The following is an 11,529-nucleotide window of genomic DNA, read 5'->3' on the forward strand; positions in this document are numbered from 1 at the left end:
TTAACTCGTTCCTTCACTCTAGTATATTATTTTTCAAATTTCTTCACATATGACTACTCCACATGGTGATAGATTGAGTTTTGTCTATACAGTAATGTAGTCAAACCTTATTGTCCTTTAAAATTGATCAATCAAATTTTGTTGACTTATTCATTACCATTCTAACATAAATTTTTCATATCTTTAGATCGTATTCTTAACATTGAAATCAATAATATTGTAGAAAAAAACATGCATGATTGTTTCGAGGAAAGAGGCCAGCTTGCAAACATGATGAAATGATGAATAAAGTTCTACATGTATGGAAAAAATAAATAATTCGTTGGTTTAAAACGTGTCATATTTACAGTCAAAGTCAAAATAAATATATAATTGATTGGTTTGAAAATATAGAGAAATTTTTAAACAAATAATTACTAATTTTTTAATTGACTGATTTAATTTATTTCTGTATTTGCATATAACAGTACATGTTCTTAATGCTTTATATAAACAAGTAAATTACACTAATTACATATAAGATTTTATGAAATTAAATAAACTCTTCCTGCTTTTATCTCTTCTACACTCTTCTTTATTTTATTTTTTTTAAAATATACTGCAAATTGACACTTCTTATAAATTACACTAATAACTTCTTTTTTTTAAAAAAAAAAACTTTACACCATTCTCCCTATATAAAAGATGTTATTGTAAATGCTAAAAAATAGGAGATATTTGTATAATTTTACAAAATTTTAAAAATGATTAGTGTAATTTACTCTAGAAGAAATATTAAATAAAAATAAATATTTTTTTATGTTTAAATAATTCATGTGTTCATTTTGATATATTTTTAAAAAAATTATTATCAAATGTTTTAAAGAAATTTTATAAAATTATTAATTTCTCAACAAACATGTACTTAATTGTTCGTTTCATTTAAAAGAATGAGAAAGAAGTGAAAGTTTCATCAATTTTTGAGATGAAAATATGTGATATATTTGGATTAAAGTAGAGTATAAAGGTATGAAATCCACATTATTTAAATCAAAATTAAAGCCCTCGAAGCTCGAAATAGTAGCTTCTTATATTTTCTTTAATCAATTAACGATTTTTTTTCATACTTTGATATTCGTAAATCTAACTAATTTTTTTTATAGTTTTATAACCAATCCCCCCCCCCCCCCCCCCCTCTTATAGAATGTTTGAATTTGCTTATATTACAAAAAAAAAATTAATTTAAAAAATAATTATAACTTTGTTTGTTTTGCCTTTATTTTTCCATGATGACAAATGTAGCTTATATATTATGGGGGTAACTATTCATAAAAAAAACTTTCACCCTCCAAAATGATCAATTTTAGTTCATTGATGTGTTTCGATGTGGATGCAGACTTGACCCGGAAGCTATGAATCATTGCTTCTGCTAAATATATGAATTCGACGTAATTTGGTTGCTAGATGTGTGCATATTAAATGTGTGTCCAAATACACTTGAGACAAACACATTGTATCTCTCAACTTCAATTTCCATTTTTGTCGTTGAGTGCAAAAGTTGTTTATATGTACAAAATAATGAAAACAACAACAACTATTTCTCTTGAGAATCACTGAAACATAGTATGAAATATATGGACGAAATTAAATTGCGAACCAATTGTACGCGACATATATAATTCCCTCCAAGTTTTATCATGTAAAACCAGCAACAGATAATCAGGTTAATTTATCAAGTGTTGGTACTATTCCAATTTATTCGTACCATTAGCATATAGGAATTCTGTTCTTTTATATACATATTCACAAACTCAGGTTTTTTCACACAGGAATGTTAATATGTCGGTACACTAATAATAACCAAAAGACAACAAGTTATGGCCTATAATAAAACGGGCATCGAATATATTGCGGCACAAATGAATGCGACTGAACTTGCACAGCTTAGGCATTTGGGAGCATGAATAATGACATCAAAGTCAAGTGGTTCATCTCGTGTTCCACCCTCTTCTATCTCTCGTGTTGCTTGATTGTGATAGTTAATTATCTTAACGTTTTATAACTTTTCCTGGCTTCTTTTTTCCCTTAGGTTAATTGTATTTTTTTTTAATTATTACCATGATATTGACATGGAGTATTCTTTGTCAAAAAAACTTAACTAATTGATTTTTTCTCATACATTTTCTCTTTCCATTAGATTCAAATCCAAAATTTTGTTTAAGAGAATGGAATACAGTTTCAGCGTAGAACAATATATTTTTATCTTTAAGAGATTTTTAATAGACATACGTTATTAATGTAAAAGTTTTTATACATTTAACTAATTAGAAATCATTCTTAAAATTATTTGTAATTAGATGATAATATAAAAATTTGTTGGTGTACATATATTATTTTATAGGTCCTTCTAATTTTGTTTTTATACTTTTAAACTTTTAAAATGATTTCTTATCCGAATCAATTGTAAACTTCCAACTATTTAGATAGAAAATGATTTGAGAGTTTTAAAAAGTAGAAAATTGATAGACCATTAAATTTGTGTACTCTTAAAAATAAATGGACTTAATTGATTAAAAATATCTAAAAAGATTAAAATAGCACATAATCTAAATTAAAAAGGAGCAAAAATATAATTAATTTTTTTATAAAATGTTCACAACAATGTCAATATGTCATATTCTCTTATAATATCTCCACAATTCCTTTAATAATTTTAAAAAATAAAAATTATTTATCATTTTTATTTAATAAAAGAGATTAATAAGACAATATTTTAAGAGGATTTTAAATTATTCAATAATTTAATAGGGATACCTGAGAAAGGACAAGGCATGCTTTAATCTCTAGTTAGGTATATATATGAGAAAAAACACATGAAAGGGTTGAGTGACGTGCAATGCATGAGCAACGGGCTCATAAAGGCATATGACGGTGACCCCTTTATAGTACTTTTTGGTTAATGTTTTTCACCCACCTTGACTCTCCATAACATGTCCTTAAGAATTTCATTTGTATGGCTCTTCTTTTAGACGGTTAAAAACAGAACATGTGCTACTCAATGCTCATCTTCAATGAAATCAAACAATATTCCTCTTCTTTTGTCGCTATGTTATGGGCTAATTTTTCGGAAAGTAAACATGTATAATTATTTAGATAAATTATTTATCATAATTTTATACAATATGTCAGTTTCATATAAATTTAAATATTTTACATAAAATTCACTCAAATATTAAGATTATTAGAGATGATTAACATAATTTTATTAATTTTATAATACTCACTCAAATATTAAGATTATATGAGATGATTAACATAATTTTACTAATTTTATAATACTTAAAAATATTATATTTATGATATAAATTTGTTAAACAACACCACGTTATCTGCTTCAAGAAAAAATATTAAACAATATTACTTAAGAGTTAATTCATGTAAACACTCCCATGGGATATACTCTAATAGAATAATTGTTAATAATATATTAATCACATGCAACTACTTGTTATGGTCTAATTGTCTTGTTTGGTTTTACATAGATAGATAGATTATTTGATATATATTGGTTTAATTTCTCTAAAAGCTATTTATTTAAATAAAATTTCATTTAAACTACAATACAGTATCCTCTTTTACGTATGAATCTCACTTTATTCACTTTTGACACTCGACAATCAATATAAGTTTTTATCTTCATTTGACATTTTTGCTGATAAAACGACATTTGACCTCTTTGGTATGATGATCCATTTCTATATTTAGTATATAGTTGCAAGTAATGGATGATGCGTTGTTCACAAGATTAATTAGTTTAATTAGATTTACATCATTTTATATTTTAAGATAATTTCGGGCCGGCGAAGGATTATAATTAAAAAATTATTTAAATCCTCTTGTATTAGGGTGTATTAGGGTCTGTTTGTTTTCATGCCAGAACTTATACTTTTGCACAACCATAGTCCAAGTTTTAGATTTTACCGATGTTATTAAATACTACCAATATATATGCACACACACAACTGACCTTATAAATTATGATAAAATTTTCCCAGACAAATAATGTCAGTGTCTAAACTTATTTTGCTTTGGAGAGGAAGAGTTTTATTGTATTGCACACGTAAAACTAATAAATAATAACTAATATTTATCGATTAGAAAAAAGTTATATTAACTCAATCACTAATGTAGTAGGAAATTTATTCATTGGTTCTACACTTTAAACGAATGAATTGTTGTTTGAACCGATTAAATTATACATAAATTAAAAAATATTATAAATATGATATTAGAAACATTTATGATTATGATATAATTTTTTCAACAAAATTAATAAATCAATATTTATCGATAAAAAATTTATGGTATAATGGATGATGTTATCTTAGTTATTAAGTCACACCATCAAACCTCAATTTACGGAATTTTGTATTAACATTTTGCATATCTGTATTTACTCTGACTCTATAATAGACTCAAACTGGTTTTTCAACTGGGCTACCAATTGAACCAGTTGGGTTGATTTTCTTGTTCGAATGAATAAAGTGAAAATCTTTAATTTGATCATCTTCCAACAATTGTGTTGTTAAGTTAGTCCTTTAAACAAAAAATCTAACCGTCATTTTAACTCTAAAAATTCTGCAACCAAATTCATTTTTCAAAAAATTAAATTATATCAATGGTATTACACGGCATATAACAAAATTTCAAACTGAGATTGCATCTGCTAGAAATAATTGATCAGCATTCAAAAAAGTGTGTGATACGAAGAAACCAAAAAAAGAAATAAAGGGGAAATCAGGACCAAGATTCAGGAGATCAGACAAAGGTTGATCTTGACTAGTCATGAGACAGATCAAATCATGAGAAAAGGGAACATGATCAATGAGCAATTGCCAGCATCTCCCATCCCAGTTTTTCTTTAGGGGGCCTCCTTAGTTTGATCATTATGAAAATGCACCATGTCTGAGACTATAGACCATGCTGACTTTCTTATGCTTCCACTTGTTAATACTCTAAAATTGTCCTAAATTTCAGCACAAGGGAAACACACTCACATGGCCAAAAAATATTGCAAAGTAGTATATACCTTGCAGGCTTCTACCAGAAAATTGTAGAAATTGGTCAATTTTTAACCATAGGTTCTTGTTTTCCACTACATGGGTTGTTTTCGACTATGCACGACACCCAACCATATTTTCACATGTCAAATGAAACAAAAGTCCTCCAACATATCCGTCTTGTTTAATTTCAATGTCAAGCCGAATTCACCCTGGCTCCAAATTGGAAATGATTTTGTTTTTAAATAAAACATTTTTTTAAAGAAAACCCAGATAGCAAATGCTCAAATTGAACATAAACTGCAGCTGTTCTTAGCTTTAATTTTGAAAATTGTTGCCACAAAAGGCACCGATCTGCTAATGTGCAAGACAACTAACTCATAACAGACATATTTCTATATGGAAAAGGGATTTTATATTGTTATTGCTACTATTAGAAAGTCTCATGTGGTCCACCTCAATTATGGGGTGGTGGTTTGCATAATTGTTGGACTACTTAATATCATTTAATTTTGAGATGAAATTTTACATAGTATGAGAGTCCATAACCCATTCCTGTGTCAATTGGTTATAGATGATAGCATATAACAGCTACATCACAAAGTTTCAATTACATAGTACCATGAAGGAAAAAATACATTGTAAAAACTTGGATTTTAAATTGTTTTAATATGATTTTGAGATGAAGTTTAACATGATATTCAAATCTATAACTCATTCTTATGTCAATTAAGATGATGACATCTAAAAAGCTAAATTACAAAGTTTTCATTTTTTTTATCTTTTATCGGTGTTAATTTGTTAATTTTTGTTAATGACAGAAATTTGAAACCATAATTTCTTTTATTTTTTTTCAACCAGTAAACCAATCTTATAACTTTCCATTACAAAGTTTCAACTACATATATAAGATTGAGTTTTATATTGTTTCAATTAGTTTTAGTTTTAAGATGAAATTTAATGACATCAAAATACATAACCCATTGCCATGCCAATTGGTTAAGTAGATGATGACATTTAACAGCTACATTACAAAGTTTCAATCACATGGTAAAAAAATTGGGTTTGCAAAGACCAAGCATGTGTTAGTATTATCCATGAAAAAGGGTGAAACTCAAGTTCAAAGAACCAATTTGTGAGACTGGCTGGTGGGCATTGACAATGGAAGGAAAAGGTCAGGAACATTTAGCGGCGAGTTGTCGGGTTTGTGTGGCAAAAGAGCCATTTGGTTTGGGGTTGTCATGCCATTGGTGGTCTACATCCTTGTGTTATGCAATTGCACGACATTGGCTTGTGTCAAATGAATTGTCCCGTTACAGGATTTTTGTCATCTTTCTATCTTGTTTACATAAACATATGGTATTTATGTGGGTATAGATAAGAAAAAGATGGACACAATTTTTTGTCAAATTAATTCTTCATAGTTTATAACTTTGATCTTGTACGTACGTAAAGTGTTGTGTGATATACATTTTGCATCACGTAAATCAACAATTTATAATACATCAAAGCTAATAATTTTGTATCTTTCATAACAGGAGGCTTATATAAGAGATTTTAAAAAAACTTTAGATCTAGCCAAAACAAGTCCACCTGTGAGTGGTCTTTAATTATTTTATTTTAAACTTGCAAATATAACCTAGAAATAACTACTAGGCCAATGTTATTCTCACTCTTTTTCATTTAGATTTCAACTCCCAACGTTTTCTACTACCCCTACCCCTTTTAAAATTCCTCTTTAACCCTACCCTTCTCCCTTGCACCTGCCATCCATCCCTACCTCTTTCTCCCTCTCCTTTGCTCACACTTCCCACCCCCTTGCAGGAGTTCTGTCCGAGCTCCATTGTATGTGAAGTCCACTCTGAAACTTGTTTTTGTTTATTTTTTTGTGCTAATGGATGCAACGAAAAACTTGTTTGTGTGGTGCATTAGTACACAATGGAAACAAGTTTCTGATAATGTATAAAAAATTAATTATTTTCTTAAAAATTTAATTATTTTCATTACTTGTTATTGAACTTTCATTCCTTTTTACTAGTGCAGGTACAATATGCCGCCACATATGTGATTAGGTGGTCGTAGCTGGCTTGGGAGTTCTCTGCTAAGAGAGCCACAAAAATTCTTGACTCCTTTTGAAATTTTCTTGATAATTGCTGACATATAAGACACAATATCACAAAATTGATGCCTAAAAATAATAATTGATAAGTGTACTTTGTACAATAATAACAATAGACTAAAAGTCCATGTATTGAACCCAAATGACAAGTTGTGTTCCCAAATAATTAATTTTATAAAATTAAGCATCTAAAGTTAAATTAAATAAAAGATAATTGTGATCAATTGTTTAATTTAGTAAATAATTAAGAATCAAAGATAGAAGAGTTGATGTGAAAACAATTATAACAAGCAACCTAGGATTGTGATTTCACACTTAATCCAATTTTTTCCAATTCTAACTCTAACAAAAATCCAAATATTATCAATTATTGATATTTCCAAATTCAATTATTAAAATTTAGTTATGGCTTAATAACTCTCTTTGCCCTAATCAATACTCGGTTGATCATAGAAATATCATATTAGGTCAAAGGATTAAGATCAAACCAAGGGTGATCAATCAATTAATCTACTGAAATTTTTCCTAACCAGTTTGATCATACAAGTTATGTAAAAGCAATCTCTTCCTAAGTCAATCATTTAATTACATGTAGATGATTACTGTCATACAATTGATTAAGATTTGAAGTGATCAATTCCGAATTAACAATAAAGAATAAATGAGAGATTTAATTGATGGGAAAACATTGAAGTTTTCATACAATTGATTCAAATTTGGAGTGATTAATTCCAAATTAACAATAAAAAATAAATGAGAGATTTAATTGATGGGAAAACATTGAAGGCTTCATTAAAATTAGAAAAGGGGTACAAAAGTATGATTACATCATAATCCTAGACCAGGGAGACTAATTGCACATGACCATGATAAAACTAAAAATCTCAATAAAAACATAGACATACCAAAGAGAATGAGACTTGGTCAGAATTCGTTTCAATTATGTTATGTGTGATCCTTTGTAGCTAAGAACTCCTATACAACCCTATTCTTTCTTAGAACTCAAAAAATATAAATAGAACAAAAGACACTAAAAAAAGAGGCAATCATTTATCCTTGTAATTTTTAAGTGACAAGTGATGCAAGTGGACCATGTATGTACAAAATTACCGTGCACACGCATATAAAATTATCACAATTATACAAAATTACCATGACTATGATCATATGATTGGCTCCAAAAATCCAAGATTTTTAGCTCTTTTTTTTTTTTTTATAAAACTTCTTAAGCACTTGTCTTTCACAAACTTATATTAAACTGTGAATTTTACCAATAACATATATCAAAATGCATGAATATAACATGGAAACTAACATCGAAATACAATCTAATATGGATTTATAAAAAATCTTGAAATAAAAAACTCCCAAATTATTTTGTCCAATTTGGTAAAAAATTAAAATAAGGAAAAAAAAGAGAAAGAAATGGATTCATAAGGGATTTAATTTTTTTAACATTATTCTAACAAAAATAAATCACAATATGATAGTTACGTATCATAAGTGTGATTAATCCCGAGCAAATTGAAAACACCCGTGATCTTTGACCAATGAAAAAGAAACACAATATGTATCAATCTTAGGCTCTAATACTAATTAACCATTTTTGTCAAAAATATAATGATGAACAATTATAACATCTTTACCACACACAAATCTATCAAAGAAGGATTTAAAATGTATGAGCCTTGGAAGAAACCTTAATCCATGTCTACAATCTTGATTTCGTAGTTGTTGCTTCAATACAAAACAATTGAAAATTTTGACTTATTGGCAACATCTTTTCCTTAATTTTTTTAATTTTCAAATGACTAATAGTGATAACAACAAATCAATAATAGTGCTCCCTTAAAAATAGGAAGCTATGACTGGTTTCTTCAAAATTTAAAGTATAGACTAATTTGTTTGTGGAAGGAGAAAATCGTGCATAGATTTATTGTCTTACAATCGAATATGAATTCTATGTTTTACTTTTAAAAATTCATGTATTAATTGAATTACTAGTATAAAATTATCATTTTATAGATAGAAATTATTTTCAAAAACTATTTATAATTTTTATGGTTAACACCCTCCTAACGAAACGTTGGTAAAGATTGCTTAAGGGTGATGGGTAGAGGAAAAAAAGTCTTAAGATATATATACGAGGATTTTCATGCCCGCAAGCAGTCATCTATAACTGAGTTAATCTGAACAAGGGTCCAATTAATAAGTCTGGATTCATGAAGGCTAGTGTTTATTCCTCTAGGGCAGCTTATGTTTGGCTGCAAAATCAGTTTTGAACTTCACATAGAAGATTATATGAAATTAAGACTTCGGAATATTCAAGAATTTTTGTAAGCGTCCAACTTCAAAGTTTTAGTTCTGATGGCAGATTTTGTAGGACAAAATTCCTACTGCAATTGGTTAGATTTGAATGTTTTATGTGATAACTGATTAAAAGACTATAGCATTTGCTGCTTACTTTGTAGGTTGGCACACCAAGTCTGGACTAGTGAGTATGCTTTGTTTGACATTTATATACAATTCTTTCTACTGATGTTAGGACTAATCAAGGCTCATCTTATAGCACTTGGTCTCTTTGGTTGAATTGTGATGGGATTATCTTTTAAGAATTAATGAGTCTTTTGATTTAGTAGAAATATAATTGCTAGGCCTTATTAAAAAAATTCAGTTAGGGTTTTCCTCTCAAATAAATAGATATCTACATTTTTTTTCCAGATCAGTGCATTAGCTCAATAAAAAAAGTAAAAAAGTCATGTCATGTCCATTAATCCTTCTTCTAATTGTTGTAATGATTATCATCAATTTTTTATATGCAAAATAAATTAAGAGTACACAAGGAATATTCTATTTCATATAAAGTCACTTCACAGGAATTCCATCAACGACAAACATTTATCAATATATAATTTAATAATTATCATTAAATTATTTACTTTAGATCACTTTGATTATTAAATCACTTCACTAGCTGTAGCTCTGGTTTCATTTGCAGTGGTATAATCTTGAGTTGTAGAATCCTTAAACTTTGTCGTCAACTTGCCTCTCAGAAAGCCGCACGCACTGAAAGGGAAACCAAGTGTATCATCCTCAAATCAAATGGCTCAGCTTGGAGTGACAGTGAATCTACAAGGAAACTTTGTCTTAATTAAACGGAAGTTTCCATTGGTATTCACTGATTTGCTGAGCAATTTGATTATATGCTGTTCCAATATTGTTATACCTATGGAATTTTAAAATAATACATCACATGTCTATTAAAATATATGAGATGAATATCTTGGAGCTTAATTGATTTCAGCGGCTATATTTATATGTAATTAATCTAATATTATTCTTTGCATAGCCAGTTGAAGATAGTGTCCTTTCTTTTGAAAGATTCTAAGAAATCACGTGGATCGTACTATACTTGCAAGGGCAAGTAGCTCATCCCCAGCTATATATCCATGCATAGCCTTACTTAATTTTGAAAGGACGCAATTCTATATTTGCAAGTTGGCCAAACTTTTAGGTATATATTAAGATTACCCATCAGATGGAGATTCTTAATTTTTTTTTTCCAACAATTAATTAATGACTGAACACTAGATGTTTACCATAGAAAATTTCCATATGTAATTGTTTTTTATTTTAAAAAATCACATTTTTATATAGTATCAAATTTATATCTTAATAGGTCACATTGCTTTTATGCTGAGTTTTAAATATATGATCTTATATTCTTATTAATTTCTCTTAAGGCTATGTGCATGCATGCTCCACAATCATTTCTTTATATGTGCTACAGTTTCATTTGCAAGGGAGAGAAAAAACTATAATTTGGGTGTACATTGGTGGAAAACTAAATTGTGAATTCTCATGAACTAAGAATCAATATTGAATTTGGTTTTCAATTAGAGTGAAAACTGTAATTATTCTGTTGTTATTAACTCTGCTAGGTTCTCGAAGAACTTTTTAATTAACGATCAAGAACTACTATATTTGAATTCAACACATAATAAATGAATGCCAACACTGACTATCTATTTGAAGAGAATGAAATTATGTATTAATCATTTTATCTTACTTTAAGTTGAACTTGATTGTCTTTCATGAAAAATCTTATTATTCCTACATTTAATATACCATTCCTTGAATATAGTTTCTATTATTATTCCTACATCTAATATACAATTCCTTGAATATAGTTTCGATTAATCTTTACAGCTAATCAAATATTATTAATTCTTTTATGATAAAGAAAAAGATTTAAATATGTGTTACATAAAAATTACATAATGAAAATTTTCTCTTAATATAAAAAGGTGTGGTCCAGCACTATTTAATAATTTCTCTTCCGCTACACTATTAGATATTGTGTATTAACTT

The sequence above is a fragment of the Glycine soja genome, chromosome 2 (genome assembly GCF_004193775.1).
Source record: "Glycine soja cultivar W05 chromosome 2, ASM419377v2, whole genome shotgun sequence".
Classification (NCBI taxonomy): Eukaryota; Viridiplantae; Streptophyta; class Magnoliopsida; order Fabales; family Fabaceae; genus Glycine; species Glycine soja.